Genomic DNA, 15,888 nt, shown 5'->3' with positions numbered 1-15,888 from the left:
CTGTAATAACAGTCAGATCCAACTGCAAACCCAAAAATCAAGCTTTAAGAGATATACGCTACTTCAATGAGCGAAACCCGCGTATACACGCGCTTTTACCTAAGCCAACCTGCGTACAGATCTAAAAATAGATTCTCTCAACTTGCAGCTGTACCAGACATCAGTTAGATCCAGAACATAATATTGCGACAGTATGCAGATCTAGAAATACGCATAATCAACCATATCATAATAGTGCATTTCAAACCATTAGATCCCGATTTATCCTTAGATCTAGTCTTCCATCCACCGATGTGATTTCTCCTTAGCTCATATCAAGCAACCCAGACCCTGCATATCAGATCTCTTTCTCTCTTAGATATTCAAGCCTTGTCGAAAGATGATTTTGCCTAATGATCTTCTTCTCCTTATATAGCCTTAGGCCTTGCTCAATACCAAGAGCCAAAACCATAGTAACACAATACCATCAACTTCAAAACTAGGGATCGACACGCCCGTCGAGACACAATGGTCCGAAATCATAGGCACAACTTCCAAGGACTAACCACCATGGACCAAAGGTACTTTTCCACATACACGCGCTTTTTCTGAATCCAACTAGCGTGTACACGCGACTTGGGCTTAACGAACCTGCGTATATGAACTTCCTTGGCATGCTGTACTAAGATCTGTCTTCTGATTAAGTTGCCATCACCTGTACCAACCTCTGAGCACCTGTACCAACCTCTGAGTGAGTTGCCATCAAGGACAACACTTGAATCATAATGCCAACAATCTCCCCCTTTGGACTTGATGGCAACCACCACACCAAGTCACTCTCCCCCTTTGACATCAAGGGCAAAGGGCTGTGCTCCCCCTGAGGACATGCTGATACTTCTGCTTGGCTGTGCTGACTCATGCTCCCCCTGACAGTAGGCCAGATCTGCAAAAGATGTTCTTCAACAAGAACCAAGACTTATACACCATAAGGGACCTTCCTATCACCAAAAGACTCAATACATACATCCATACTCCCTACCAAGAGGGGACATATCAGAAACAACCAATTATATTACAGCATTCATCCCAGGCATAGTGGGGAAACCAACATAGGCCGTTACATGACCTTGACACCATAAAAGAGATATGACAAGAGAGATACATGACATAGAGACAACAGATCTAGACCAAGACTTATGAAAGTCACCAGCAGCATATGATAAACATCTTTTTAGATCAGCAACCAGGATTTCTTTCTGAGCTCCTTTTCCTGAAATCAACAACCAAAACATCTGAATGCCAACAATGCTTTATGAGACTTTTAAGCTGCTCCCCCTGAACCTGTGCCTGTTGCACCCCCTGAAACCGTGCCTGAAGAATTCTGACATACCCATTGCTGTTCAGAACTCCAGAGTTTGCCCTTGCTGTTCAGAACTTCATATACGCGATTTCTCCTGCATGAAACGGCGTATGGACGCGGATATAATCTCTGCAACATGCGTACACCATACACGCGACTTTCCCAGCATAAATCCGCGTGTATACGCGTATATACCTTTCGTAACTTGCGTATACCAACTTTTCTGTAGAACAGACAAGCTTCAACAGCAGGATGAAGCATCAACTACTCCCAGCTTTTGTCTGAGATATTCAAAAGTTTCCCTGGGCAGTGGTTTTGTGAGAATATCAGCAACTTGTTCCTTAGAAGGAACATACTCCAACTTGACCTTCTGCTCAAGCACTTGTTCCCGAAGAAAATGGTACTTGATTGGTATGTGCTTGGTCTTTGAGTGCATGAATGGATTCTTTGAAATGCTGATTGCACTTGTATTATCACATAAGATAGAGACTGGTGGAGTGCAAGTGATTTGAAAGTCCTGCAAGGTCTGCATCATCCAAAGAAGTTGTGTGCAACAAGATGCTGCAGCCACATATTCTGCTTCAGCTGTAGATAAGGCAATCGAACTCTGTTTCTTGCTGAACCAAGATACTAATCTGGAACCCATGAAGAAAGCACCACCACTTGTGCTTTTCCTATCATCCACACTTCCAGCCCAATCTGCATCTGTGTAAGCATGAAGAGTGAGATCTGTATTTCTAGGATACCATAAGCCATAGTTTTGGGTCCCTTGAAGATATTTGAAGATTCTTTTGACTGCCTGAAGATGAGTTTCCTTTGGGTTGGCTTGAAATCTTCCAACCATTCCTACTGCATGTGTAATATCTGGTCGAGTACCTGTCAAATAAAGCAAACTCCCAATCATGGATCTATAAGTGGGTTGGTGAACTGCTGCTGATTCATCATTTGCACTGAGGCTGCATCCTGTAACCATGGGTGTACATACTGGCTTTGACTCTTCCATGCCATACTTCTTCAAGATCTGCTTGAGGTATTTGGTTTGAGACAAGAAGATACCTCCTTCATTTTGTTGGATTTGCAATCCAAGAAAATATGTCAATTCTCCAAGAAGTGACATTTCGAATTCTTTCTGCATAACCAAGGCAAAGTTTTGACTCATAGTCTCTTCATTGCTGCCAAAAATAATATCATCTACATAAACAACAAGAATTAGCAATTTGTTATTTTCAACTTTTATATAGAGATTGCTATCTGCTGATCCTTTTGAAAAGCCTTGTTGGTGAAGATATTTGTCCAACCGATAGTACCAAGCCCTTGGAGCTTGTTTGAGTCCATAGAGTGCCTTTTTCAATCTGCATACAAGGTTTGGATCATTCCCAAGAATGAAACCATCTGGCTGCTCAATATATACTTCTTCTTCTAAGTCTCCATTCAGGAAGGCTGATTTCACGTCCATTTGAAATACCTTGAAGTTTTGAAAGCTTGAGAGAGCAAGGAACATTCGGATGGCCTCAAGTCTTGCCACAGGAGCAAAGGTCTCTTCAAAATCTATTCCTTCTTGCTGTGCATACCCTTTACAAACAAGTCTGGCCTTGTTTCTAATTACTTCTCCATTTTCATTTAATTTATTCTTGAAGACCCATTTTGTTCCTATTACATTCTTATCTTTTGGTCTAGGAACTAATTCCCAAGTGTTGTTCTTTTCGATTTGCTCAAGTTCTTCATCCATTGCTTTGACCCAACATTCATCTTTGCATGCCTCTTTCACATTTTGTGGTTCAGTGGAGGAGAGTAATGCCAAGTAGCTTGAAGCTTCTGCAAGTGTCCTTCTTGTTTGTACTCCTGCTTCTTTCTGCCCCACAATCTGAGTTTCTGGATGATTCTTTTGAACATATCTGGATGGAGTCTTCTCTTCTATTCTTGTCTGCTCCTCTGGTTCTTCTTGAGATTCTTCTTCTTCTTGAGGTTCTTCTTCTTCATCATTTCGCCTTTGAGAGTAACCTTCATCTTCTTCAATGTCTTCATGATGAACTTGCCTAGGAATATATCCCTTCTCATCAACCACTATATCAATACTGTCAACAATTCTGCCAAGTCTTTTATTGTAGCACTTGTATGCTTTGCTATGTGGAGAATAACCAAGAAGAATGCCCTCATCTGCTCTAGGTTCAAGTTTGCCAAGTTGCTCATCAGTATTCTTAATATAACATTTGCTCCCAAAGATTTTGAAGTGCTTCACGGAAGGAGTTTTACCACTCCAAAGCTCATGAGGTGTTTGAGTGCTGTTTACTCGGACATTTGTTTTGTTAAGAATAATAACAGCAGCATGTGCAGCTTCACCCCAGAAGGTTGCAGGAGTACCTGATTCATCGAGCATAGCACGAGCCATTTGTTGGATAGTTCTGTTCATTCTTTCCACAACCCCATTTTGCTGAGGAGTTCTAGCTGTAGAGAATTCTCTTCTTATCCCATGTTCATCGCAGAAATCGAAAAATTCATTTGATGTGAACTCCCCACCTCTGTCAGATCTGAGGCACTTAATTTTGTGTCCTGATTCATTTTCAGCCAATGCTTTGAAGGATTTGAATTTTTCGAATGCTTCATCTTTGTGCTTCATAAGCCCTAACCAAACAAACCTTGAGAAATCATCAATGAATAATATCAGATATTCTTCTCCTCGAGGTGTCCTTTTCCTAAATGGACCACATACATCTGTATGGACTAGCTCAAGAGGCAAGCTAGCTGATCCTTCCTTCTCTGGAAAGTTAGTTCTGGTTTGCTTTCCAAACTGACAAGATTTGCATATGGTGTTGTCTGGAATTTTGATATCTGGAAGATCGCGAACTGCCTGATATTTGCATGCTTTCCTTATTTGTGAGAAGCTTAGATGTCCCAACCTTCGATGCCATAACCAGTGCTCTTCATCCTTGCTAAGATAGCATTGTTGTTGTCCTTCTTCAAATATGTACAGATTATTTGGAGTTCTTTTGCCTTTGAGAACTGTTTTACCTGTATCAAGATCACGAACAAGACATCCATTCGATCTGAAAATAACCTCGGTTTTTTGATCACACATCTGGCTGACACTTAGTAGATTATGCTTCAATCCATCAACATACAAAACATTTCCAGCCTTGACCTTTTCTTTCAAAGGAGCAATACCTTTTCCTTTTATAGTTGCAGGAGTATCATTTCCAAAAGAAACTTTCTTTCCCTTTTCTAAAGTAGAATAAGATTCAAGTTTTTCTTTATCACCTGTCATATGTTTCGAACATCCACTGTCAATGTACCATAGATTTTCCTGTCCTTCTGCATAAAAAGCTATCCCACATCTTTCTGTTTGAGGTTCCTTTATTCTCCATTTTTTGGTGCTCGTGGCTTGTTCCTTTTTCTCCTGAAACCTGCTCCTGCATTCAGAGTCTTTATGACCAAAATTATTGCAAATAGAACATTCAACTTCATTTTCAAGAACCGAAAAGTTGTTATAGGTCCTCTTTGTAATCCCTGTCATACTTCTTTGTTTTTGAGCTTCCCTAGTCATGATTGTTTTATATGCAACACATTGAGCTGCTTTGTGACCAAAGTTATGGCAAGAAAAGCATTGTCCATTGAAGAAGCTTCTGCGGTTATTGAATCTACCAGCCAACTGATTGTAATTTCTATTTTCATCTATTCTTGAGCCAAACTGAGAAGATTTTACCTGTGGTTGGTTGTAGCTTTTGTTCACCCTTAAGAAGGATTGTCCCTGATAGTTTCTGTTTGTAATTCGTCCCTGCTTTACCTGATTATCTTCATTGTTCTTCTGCTCATTTCTTCTTGCTGCATCAAGATAACTTTTTGAGGTGGATGCTTGAGAGGTTTCTCCATTATAGCCCAAACCTGTCTTGTTTAGAGGAGACCGCTGCACATTGATAATCTCATCCAAAGTTTCAGATCCTTTGACAAACTTAAGATTAATAGCTTTTGTTTTCTCAATTTCTTTTCTGAGACCAACAATTTCACCTTCTAGTTTTTCAAGATGTTTTTCCTTTTCATCAATTTGAAATTGCAAAGTATCAATGATCACACTCTTTTCTTCTATGCATCTCTTGAGTCTAGTAATTTCATTATAGAGATTATCCACATCTACAGCATCCTCATAATCATCATCTTCAAATGCCATTAACAGCTTATATTTATTACCTTGTTCATCTTCATCACTGTTTGATAAGCCATCACTATCTTCATGGGTGTAGTAGCTTTTCTTATTTGCACTTTGTTTCTTGTTCCATCTAGCAGGTTCTTTTCCTTTATCCTTATAAGGACATTTTGCAGCATAATGACCTACTCTTCCACAAGCAAAGCATTTGAAAGGTAGCTTACCTCTGAACCTTCCAGAACCCCTTTGAAGATTTCTGACAAAATTTGATTCTTCTTCCTCTTCTTCTGGAACATGGCTTGCTTCATAGTAATCTTCTTTTCCTGATGCCTTAAAAGCAGCTTCCCTTCTGTCAGATGGACCTCCCTTTCTCATTTCATAAGCAGTTAGAATTCCATGTAGCTGAGACATAGTGAGAACACAGAGATTTTCTTTTTCTTCTATTGCAGATACTTTAGATTCAAACTTGGGGGATAAAGATCTTAGAATCTTTTGAACTACTATAGTCTCTTTTATTTCTTCACCCAAATTTTTCATGCAATTAACAATCTCATCTACCCGAAGAAAATAATTAGCCACACTTTCATCATTATACATCTTGAGAGTCTCATATTGAATCCTGAGAGTTTGAAGTTTAGCTTGCTTTACCTGTTCATCTCCTTCATAGCTAGTGATCATTTTGTCCCATATCTCTTTTGCTGATTTGAAGTGCATGACCTTCATGAATTCTGTTTGAGATATACTTCCTAATAGAGTACTGACTGCTTTTGCATTTGTTTCATACTGCTTTTTCTCAGCTGGATCTGTAGGAGTAGCTGAAGGAAAAGCATAGCCTGTTTCTACAATGTTCCAAACTTCTGTACCAAGAGATTGAAGATATGCAGTAACTCTTACCTTCCAATAATTGAAATTTGTCCCATCAAAAATCGGTGGCCTGATTGATGCTTCTTTCTCGTAGTTGCTCATGATGAATGATCTACCTTCAAGCGATCAAGCTTCTCTGAAGGACCTGCTCTGATACCAATTGTAGGAAATAATACTGAGAGGGGGGGGTGAATCAGTATTATCAGATCAATCAAATTTTTTCAATGCTCAGAAACATATACGCTACTTCAGTTAGGTGAACCAGCGTGTACACGCTACTGTGACTAAATAAAACAGCGTATAAGAAGAAAACTCATAATTTAGTTAGCTTATTCTTCAGTTAAGTTCATCAGGACATTATTCACCACATTAACAGTAAACAGGTGCAGTATAACAGAACAGATCAAAAGCCACACACATGAACACCAAGATGTAAGGTGGAAACCCAATGTGGGTGAAAACCACCTGCTGCAAGTTGTCTCTATCTTTCTTTAATATGAAACTTCAGTTTACAATCTTTTGTACTGGTGCAGCCTTATACCAGTACGCAGGCTACAACCTGCAGAAGGCTACAACCTTCTCTCGTTCTCCAAACTTCCTTGGAAGGGAGCTCCAACCCCCTTTGCTCTTGTACTAGCCAAGATACTAGTACGTAGGTGCTGACCTACAATCTTCTTTCCTTCAGGTACCACCTTTCATACATTTTCAGACTGGATATTCCTGAAGCACAACATTACAATCTATAGACTCCAATTCATTCAACTTTCACAACAGATCATTGAAGCATAAAACAACCAATACTAGTATTATCAAACTTTGAATCACTGAACCACTGAACCCTGTCAATCACCAGATACCAGAACACAGAGTAGTCTACAGAACTCTGTAATAACAGTCAGATCCAACTGCAAACCCAAAAATCAAGCTTTAAGAGATATACGCTACTTCAATGAGCAAAACCCGCGTATACACGCGCTTTTACCTAAGCCAACCTGCGTACAGATCTAAAAATAGATTCTCTCAACTTGCAGCTGTACCAGACATCAGTTAGATCCAGAACATAATATTGCGACAGTATGCAGATCTAGAAATACGCATAATCAACCATATCATAATAGTGCATTTCAAACCATTAGATCCCGATTTATCCTTAGATCTAGTCTTCCATCCACCGATGTGATTTCTCCTTAGCTCATATCAAGCAACCCAGACCCTGCATATCAGATCTCTTTCTCTCTTAGATATTCAAGCCTTGTCGAAAGATGATTTTGCCTAATGATCTTCTTCTCCTTATATAGCCTTAGGCCTTGCTCAATACCAAGAGCCAAAACCATAGTAACACAATACCATCAACTTCAAAACTAGGGATCGACACGCCCGTCGAGACACAATGGTCCGAAATCATAGGCACAACTTCCAAGGACTAACCACCATGGACCAAAGGTACTTTTCCACATACACGCACTTTTTCTGAATCCAACTAGCGTGTACACGCGACTTGGGCTTAACGAACCTGCGTATATGAACTTCCTTGGCATGCTGTACTAAGATCTGTCTTCTGATTAAGTTGCCATCACCTGTACCAACCTCTGAGCACCTGTACCAACCTCTGAGTGAGTTGCCATCAAGGACAACACTTGAATCATAATGCCAACATTACATACCCCCCCCCCCCTTAAATTTACATCATCCTCGGTGTATTACCACATCTTACAATATTATTTTCTCCTTCACAGGTAGTTGTCTCTAAATTCAGAGGTTCCCATGGCCTTGCCACTTGATTCAAATATTTTGATATACATCTTTTATAAGGAACATATCTTCTTCCATCACTCCTATAACATTTGTTTCAATCAATTTTGTGAGAGATTTTAGATGCAAAAAATCAACTATGTTTACCATAGGCAATATCATAATTTGATATAAATTACTACTATTTGAGTAACTATGGCTTATATTTCTGGCCATTTATTCTATTTGAATAAATGCATGCTCTTCCCCTACATTCTTCGAAGCCTTTGTGTTCTTTCCAAACACTTGCTTCTATTGTTTTCTTGCATACAACAAGTCAACTAGCACATTTTCCAAATCAATATGTACAAAATATCATATCAAGTTAGATCACACATAACCTTCATATGTACCCATCAATTATATATCACTTGTAATCCTCATAGATCAGAATCATAATAACTTGCATATAATACTGACACAAACCTCTGATACTTATCCTTAGTTTCCAATACCAATCCTTAGTTACCACCTTTGTCCTACCTTCGTACGCACTCTAGATCGATTTCCTTATCAGGCAATCACTGAGTGTCTTCATGTGTACATTCACATAGTGTATATTACACACAAACAAATATACATGTAATATATTATTATCCAATACGTGTATCCATACCGGTACCATATGTACCACTTGTATACAGTACCATTTGTATAACTTGTACGCCATAGTGATGTCCATAGCATCACCTGCATGACATATATTTCATACACATGTTTCCAACCATGTTATTACTATGCCAAATATTCCTTATTTTTTATATACTACCTTTTTATCAAACAATGGTTAGTTGATCGATTAGGAGAATAAGGAATTTCATGGACCTGTTCAACTACTGCAAACAATGAATTTTTTTTATGTCAAAGTATTCAAGTTCTTTTATTTAGAAATTCATTTTCTGGTGTCATGTGGTTGTAGTAGAATGTTAGAAAATCATGCATACTACAACTTTATCATACCCACAACTTTGAGTTTCAGAATTAAATCGGTCATCTAAACATGGTTTTCACAATAACAGAATATGACTTCTACTTAATCATAAAATAGACTATTGACTATGATTCTTAACTTTATATTTAACCAAGAAATGATTGTTTGGTAGTTAAATGTACTAAATACATAACTAATAATGTCATATGGTATTTTTACCCCTCTTTCCCCATCCTATTGGCCATGAATAATTTAGTATAGGTATAAATTCATTTCCCTTTCATGAGTTATAATTGAACGTTATAATTTTTTCAATTCCACACCCTTTAAATTTTTAGGAACAATGTGTACCAAGGTATGATCCTAGGGTATGTTAACACCTCCTTTTAACCTTAAGTCCCGTTGAACAAATAAATCAGTTATCAAATTTATTAACATGAATTCTTGTGCGGTTTATGTAAAAATTCTTATGTTGTCCTATTCAACCTAGATAACATTATCAATGCAATCTGTCAGGTAAAATTCCTAAAATTTCTTGGTATGGAGTAGTAGTATAACATATGTATTCCATCCAATACGATTTTCACTTAAGTGACTAGATTGTTAGATCCCCATATCCTTGCACACAATATCGATTACCAGTACCACAGAGCCATCCTTATGGTTGAATCATCTTAATGTTTCCTTTTGCAGGAATTGTTATCCTTAGAACCTTCTTGATGCATACACGATGTTATTAATAGCATAATATTCTTATATCATCATAAGTTGTATTAATGTGAAGACCTTTTGGTTTTATCAAGAATTTTCTTATTAATTCTGACCATCATGTTCCAAATCTAGTGTACCATTCTTGTTTTTCACTTGCCTGCTCTGAATTTCTCTAATGCATCAAGCACCATGACCTGTAATCTACAAGTATACTTTACTCAGCTACATAGAAACCCACTTATCACTATTCCATTATCACTAAAAGTATAATTGTAAGATCTTCAATCATCCTACTGTAAGCACCTTTTTGAAAGGTTCTTCTCTCTAAGATATTAACAGAACCCCATCTGTATCTAGATGATATGTTCTTCTAGGTGGAGTTTGAGGTTGCACATTCGAATTCATATTAGAAATTGGAGTGACCTTTTGTGAATATGCTTATAAGATTAATATTGTCTTTCTACTAACAACCGAGAAGCACCAAGAGTTTATTTTAGCTCTCATTCTATATTTACACTAGAGGTACTTTTGTTGTCAGTCCCATTGACGTTCTTATTAAAATCATACCATTATTAATTCATGATGTCTTCTTTAATATGTATACAATGTGTTGTATTACAATTATGCACACTCTTCACAATATCGACCCTAGTTTAGTCTAGATTTGAATGTAGTTTATGCCTCTTACATATCTCAGTTACGATATTGTTTACTCATGAGGAAACCGTAGGTTCCAAATTATGCATGTTCAATGAAATACACATGTATCCTGGTAATGTTAAGTTCCCTTCAATAACATTTTTCCCAACCAAAAAAATTACATTTCAAAATGGATTGCATCATTACATGTAGATGCACCAATCAAATATTAAATTGAAAGAAAATTTGTATAATTACATAGTCTTATACTATGAGCTATCGTTCATGAGGTTAAGAATATTTCATGGGAACTTTTATGAATAGATATCCTTACATAACACCTTAGAATTTATCCTAGCATGGAACATACTTAATTAACCATCAACTTTCATTAATGCAAATAGTATGTTATAAACTTTTTTCCTGACGATTTATATAGTTTCCATTTATATTCTTTTATCTTTTTTATTTCTTCTCATGTTGATCATGATCTATGGAAGGAAAGACACTTGACAATTTATCTATTCTCATTTCTAAGTTACCTTATAAGAGTTCAACATTTCCTCCTTCATATATTATCCTTTCTTAGGATCTTATAAGCATAAAATTTATTCCATTAACTTATGTCCTTAACTGGACTATCTTTACTTGCATTAGTTTGTATTTTATTAGGCTATCTCCTTGCATAGAAATCATACAACTCATAACTTGATTTTAATATGAGTAGAATAATGTGATGACTATATCACTAAATTACATCAAAAGTTTAATCTAATACCCATACCTTAAAAGACACTTATTCACCTCCCTTATTTATTCATAACTTTCATAATATATCCTCCACGATATATATTATTCTTACCGGTGTACTACTTGTGATCTAATTGAATATCTCATTAATATTGTGGTTATATCCTTCCATTTTTTATGTAATAACTAAACTCTATAAAATTGTTTATTCCTCTCGATCTACTATGAACATCTAAAAGTATGTCCATATATTAAACCAATTTTAATCATGGCATCAAGTAGTTGTAACCTCACAAAAGCATTCAATCATAGCGTAACTTTTGGAGAACTTCAAAATATATAATAAAATAGAAATTTAATCTTCACATTACTCAAAAAGTAGGCACAATAAAAGTAACCAACTAATAATCAACCCTTCTAATTATTAACATTAATCAATATGTTAATTGCGTTACTGTCAGTATATGCATACTTCCATTAGGGATCAAATATGCTCTTTGCATTTTCATTTTAGGTGTCTCATACTGATTTTTTAATCATTCCACTAGGTCATGCGAAAAATGGTCCACTGATGGTTGTCTTCTTCTTAGGAAATCAAATTTTCCCCCATGAGGTACATTTGCTGACCCATATCCATGTTACATTTAGTTATGGTTTCAGTTATGTTACTTTTTAGAGTCAAGGCAATCATATTTCCATTCAGTCTTAGGGTTCATTTCCAAGGTCAAAAGCATAGTTTTAGTGTAAATAAAGGGCAGCAAAGGTATGAGGAAGACCAATAAACAAAGAGTGATTGGTAGCAAGTCATGGTTATTGTACAAAGTTCTTATTTCATTGATGTAATTTTCATCTCAAAAACATGTTTTTGAGATGAAAACAGAGTATTTTAGTTGACTCATATTTTTTTTATGTAATTCAAGTCATTTCATGTAATAAGTGTTCCCATAAGATGTCCAGGAATTTCTCTTAACTGTAATAAATGAGCCATTAAAGAAATCAATTCAATCAAAGCATCATCCACTTGAAAAGAGACAAATAAAGAAAAGCATTAAACTGAGATTTGAAGACAAAGTAAAAGTTCCAAAAAACATTATAAAGTGGGTTTTTTCTAAGGAAAAATAAAAATCACCAGCTATATAAGATTTCAAAATCATTTTTCAAACTTCATCATACTCATTTGACAAAGAGAGAGAAGGGAATTGAAGAAAATTGGTGGTTGAGAAAACTATGGGCGCTGCGCATTGAGCAAGGAGCGCTGCACATAGGAGAAAATTGTGGAGGTGCTGCTCATAGAGCATGGAGCACTATACATACAGCCAAAGCATTGGGCATAGAGCCTGCGTACCTGTGTATTTTTGCACGGTGCTGTGCATAAAACAGAGTGTTGTGCACCGGTACAAGGTGCTACTCATAGGGACAACAAATAACAAAATTACCCTAACAACCATCTAAAATGCTCCTTTTGCTACCTAGAGCCTTTAAGCAAGTATATACACTCCTTAAGCCATCCTCCCGACACTCATTTCAGATTTTAGAGTTTGTTTGCTATTTAAATTTTAAAATCCTAGGTTATCTAAAACCCTCCCTGCTTACCATTTTCCTTCATTCCCACATATTGTTGTCATATCCCTCATTGCCACATCCTATTGTCATATCCTTAAATATCATCCCTATTACCTATTTCCTACTATCAAATACACCTATCCCCTATACCCTAATCCCCCAAATAAAATCCCTAAATCCCTACTTAAAAAACAATACATACTAAAAAATACCCCCCTTTCTCACTCTCACATCATACATATCTCATCCTACATCACACAAAATCCTCTCCATTTACCCTATCCCTATTCACCATAACTCACTTCCTCATTACCTTGTCTTGGTTTTTGAATGTTTCAAATTCAAAAAACATGGATAAAGAAGATAAAGATTATGAGGAGGAGGAAAACAGTGGTAGTGAAAGAATGGGAGATGAACCTCAATATTAGAGAAAACCACATAAGGGAGGCATAATTATCAGAGAAGAACCATCAAACGTCAGAGAGTTAGAGGCTTCCCATATGACTGTCTCTTGTTTCAGGCATCTGGGATGTTATGAATTTTGTGAGCTGGTACAAAAAGTTCAAAATCTTCTTGAGCTGACCGGGGTTTTTGTATCCAATCTCCATGATAACAAGGTAGCTATTGTTGGGGTAACATTTACAGTTTCTTGGTCCATCATTGTTGACGCTACAAGGATTTTGAATGTGAGGGAGAAATGGTATAAAGCACAAGATTTGGATGAGCACTACTATGAGCCATACATCAAATCCAGGCACAGGAATGAAAAGGAGAGGACCTTTCCATTCAAGTTCCTTCATGATAAGTATGCCCCTATGATGAGGATCATTATGAAGTATTCTACATGTGAGCACAGATTTTCCAAATTATACACCTATCATATTAGGCTTCTTATGCACTTCACAAGAGTGAAAATGATGAACATCCCATACTTATTATTCACGAACATTGAGAAGATGGCCTTCATTGTACATAAAATGCCATAGCCCCAGCAGATGAATAGTATTTATCACTATTCCTTGATTAAGATTATTGTGCTACAACATCTCAACCTCCTCAACATCTCCTAGGATACATTTATTGCCAATGACATCTTCAATGGTCCTCATATTTCTCCATTGATGCCTCAAAAAGATGAAAGGCCTTCCAGCAGTGCCAAATTAAAGAAAAGTAAGAAGGCTAAAGAGACTAAAGTTGTTGAGAAGCTAGAAACCTACAAAAAATATCAAAGAGAGGCTAGAAAGTTGTTTGCAGCAGATAGGCAAGTGTTTACTCCACCTAATTTGGAAGGGGCCTTGCCTTCTTCATCAGCTCATAGGAAAATTCTTGCTCCACAAACTGTGGAAGGGTCTTTTCCTTCTTCATCAACACAATAGGTGCAGCAGGTGCATAAAGGGAAAGAAAATATGTTGGAGGAAAGCCTAAATGATGAAGAGGAAAGGGAATTTAATTTGATGGAACATGATGAACTAAAACAACCACACATTCATCATGGCATTGAGATAGATGATTTGGAGGCTCAAGACGAGGCAACAAATGAAAATATAATCATAAAGGAGAAGGATGCATATATCCAAGCACTAATGGACAACTTGGAGAGAGATAAGTATGTAATTTCATACCTTGAGCAAGAGAACAAGCAGCTAAGTGAAAAGCAAGTCCTCATGGAGCTAGAACTTCTCGAAGCAAAGAGGCAAGGTGACAAAGGAAAATCAGTAATGCAAGAGGAAGAGAACCCAACCACCTTGACTACAAAACAAAGGCTTGAAAAGGAGATTGAGGAGGATAGAGAAAAATGGCTTTACAGGGTCAACTTGCATTTTGAGAAGCTTCTACAAAGGGCCAATAGGGAAAATCAAATCATTAGGCACATGGCTCACCATTACAAGACTCAGAACAAGATTTATAACATAAGAGTCAAGCAAAAGAAGACAAGGCTAAAACAAGCACTTAAAGCCAAAAAGGAGGGTGATAGGCTTAGGTTTCTTGCTAATGCTTCCTTGGATGACCTAGACACTTGATGGTGGTGCTCTCCATAAATTTTGAGTAATTTTTGAGAATTTTTTCCTTTTTGAAGAATTTAGCAATTTTTGAATCAGGAAAATTGGCTCTATGGGCGGCGTCACTAGCGATGCGCTTTTGCTAGGGGAATCTAATCAAGAAATGGTCAGCAATTTTGGATTCAAAATTATGAGTACATGCACCTTGTGCACTTTCTAAGCTTTTGGAGCAAAAATGGTGAGCCAGAAGGTCAAAAAATACCTAAAAAATGACCTTTCTGCCCACTTTTTGACCATGGCATTGTGCATAGAAGCAGTCTTGGGAGAATCCATTTTTGAGGTGGAAAATCAACTCCAAATGGGAAAAGAAAGGTATATATAGAAAACAAATAGGAAAGCATTTCTAGTGAGCTATGATGAGGTCAATTTCGACATCAGGAAGACCTCCAAAATGGTCCTACAAAAAGTCCTACGCATAGAGCTTGGGCGCTACGCATAGGACAATTTTATGCTGAATTTTCACTTTACTATGCCATGACTGTAATTTTTGGGTTTTATCTCATGGATGATGTTTTTACTGATGTAAATGGTGACTAGGCATGTAAATAGGAGGGATATTAGTTACTGTACGAAAGATTCATTAGATCAAAAGTTATCTTGAGGACAAATAAATCAGTTCCCTCCCTTCTAGAGGAAAGTTGTTAGGGTTGCCTAGATTCTAGTTTCTTGTTCAACTTTTAATGGATTAGTTCCTCATCTTAGGGATTTCACCCCTGAGGATGGGAAGATGTTGAATCAATTTCTATATCTTTTTTTTCTTTCTCATTGTAAAGGGTTGGATTCAGTGGGATGCTTAGGCTTTGATAGACATGATTTTGTAACAATTACAACAACATATTAATGAAAAATTGCAGCTATTTCTTTGGGATCCATGTGGTATGAGGTTCATTTCAGTTTTTATTATGTTTTCATGTGTTAAAATGTATTGTTAACTCAATTTCATCATTTCATAGTCTTTATGTGAACGTATACAAGTCTGAAAGGCAGAATCCATAACGTTTATGCTCTGTTTTGGGTACACATTTCACAATTTGTGTTTTCTTCAGGTTAGGAAGAATCCATGAGGTTTACATGCTCTTCCTAACTCCTCACCTGCCTTTTG

Source organism: Pinus tabuliformis, chromosome 4_1, assembly GCF_031772625.1.
Source record: "Pinus tabuliformis cultivar Carrire ecotype Pingquan chromosome 4_1, CPIR1, whole genome shotgun sequence".
NCBI classification, from domain to species: Eukaryota; Viridiplantae; Streptophyta; class Pinopsida; order Pinales; family Pinaceae; genus Pinus; species Pinus tabuliformis.
The sequence above is the reverse complement of the archived record's forward strand: the minus strand, read 5'-3'. Positions refer to the sequence as shown.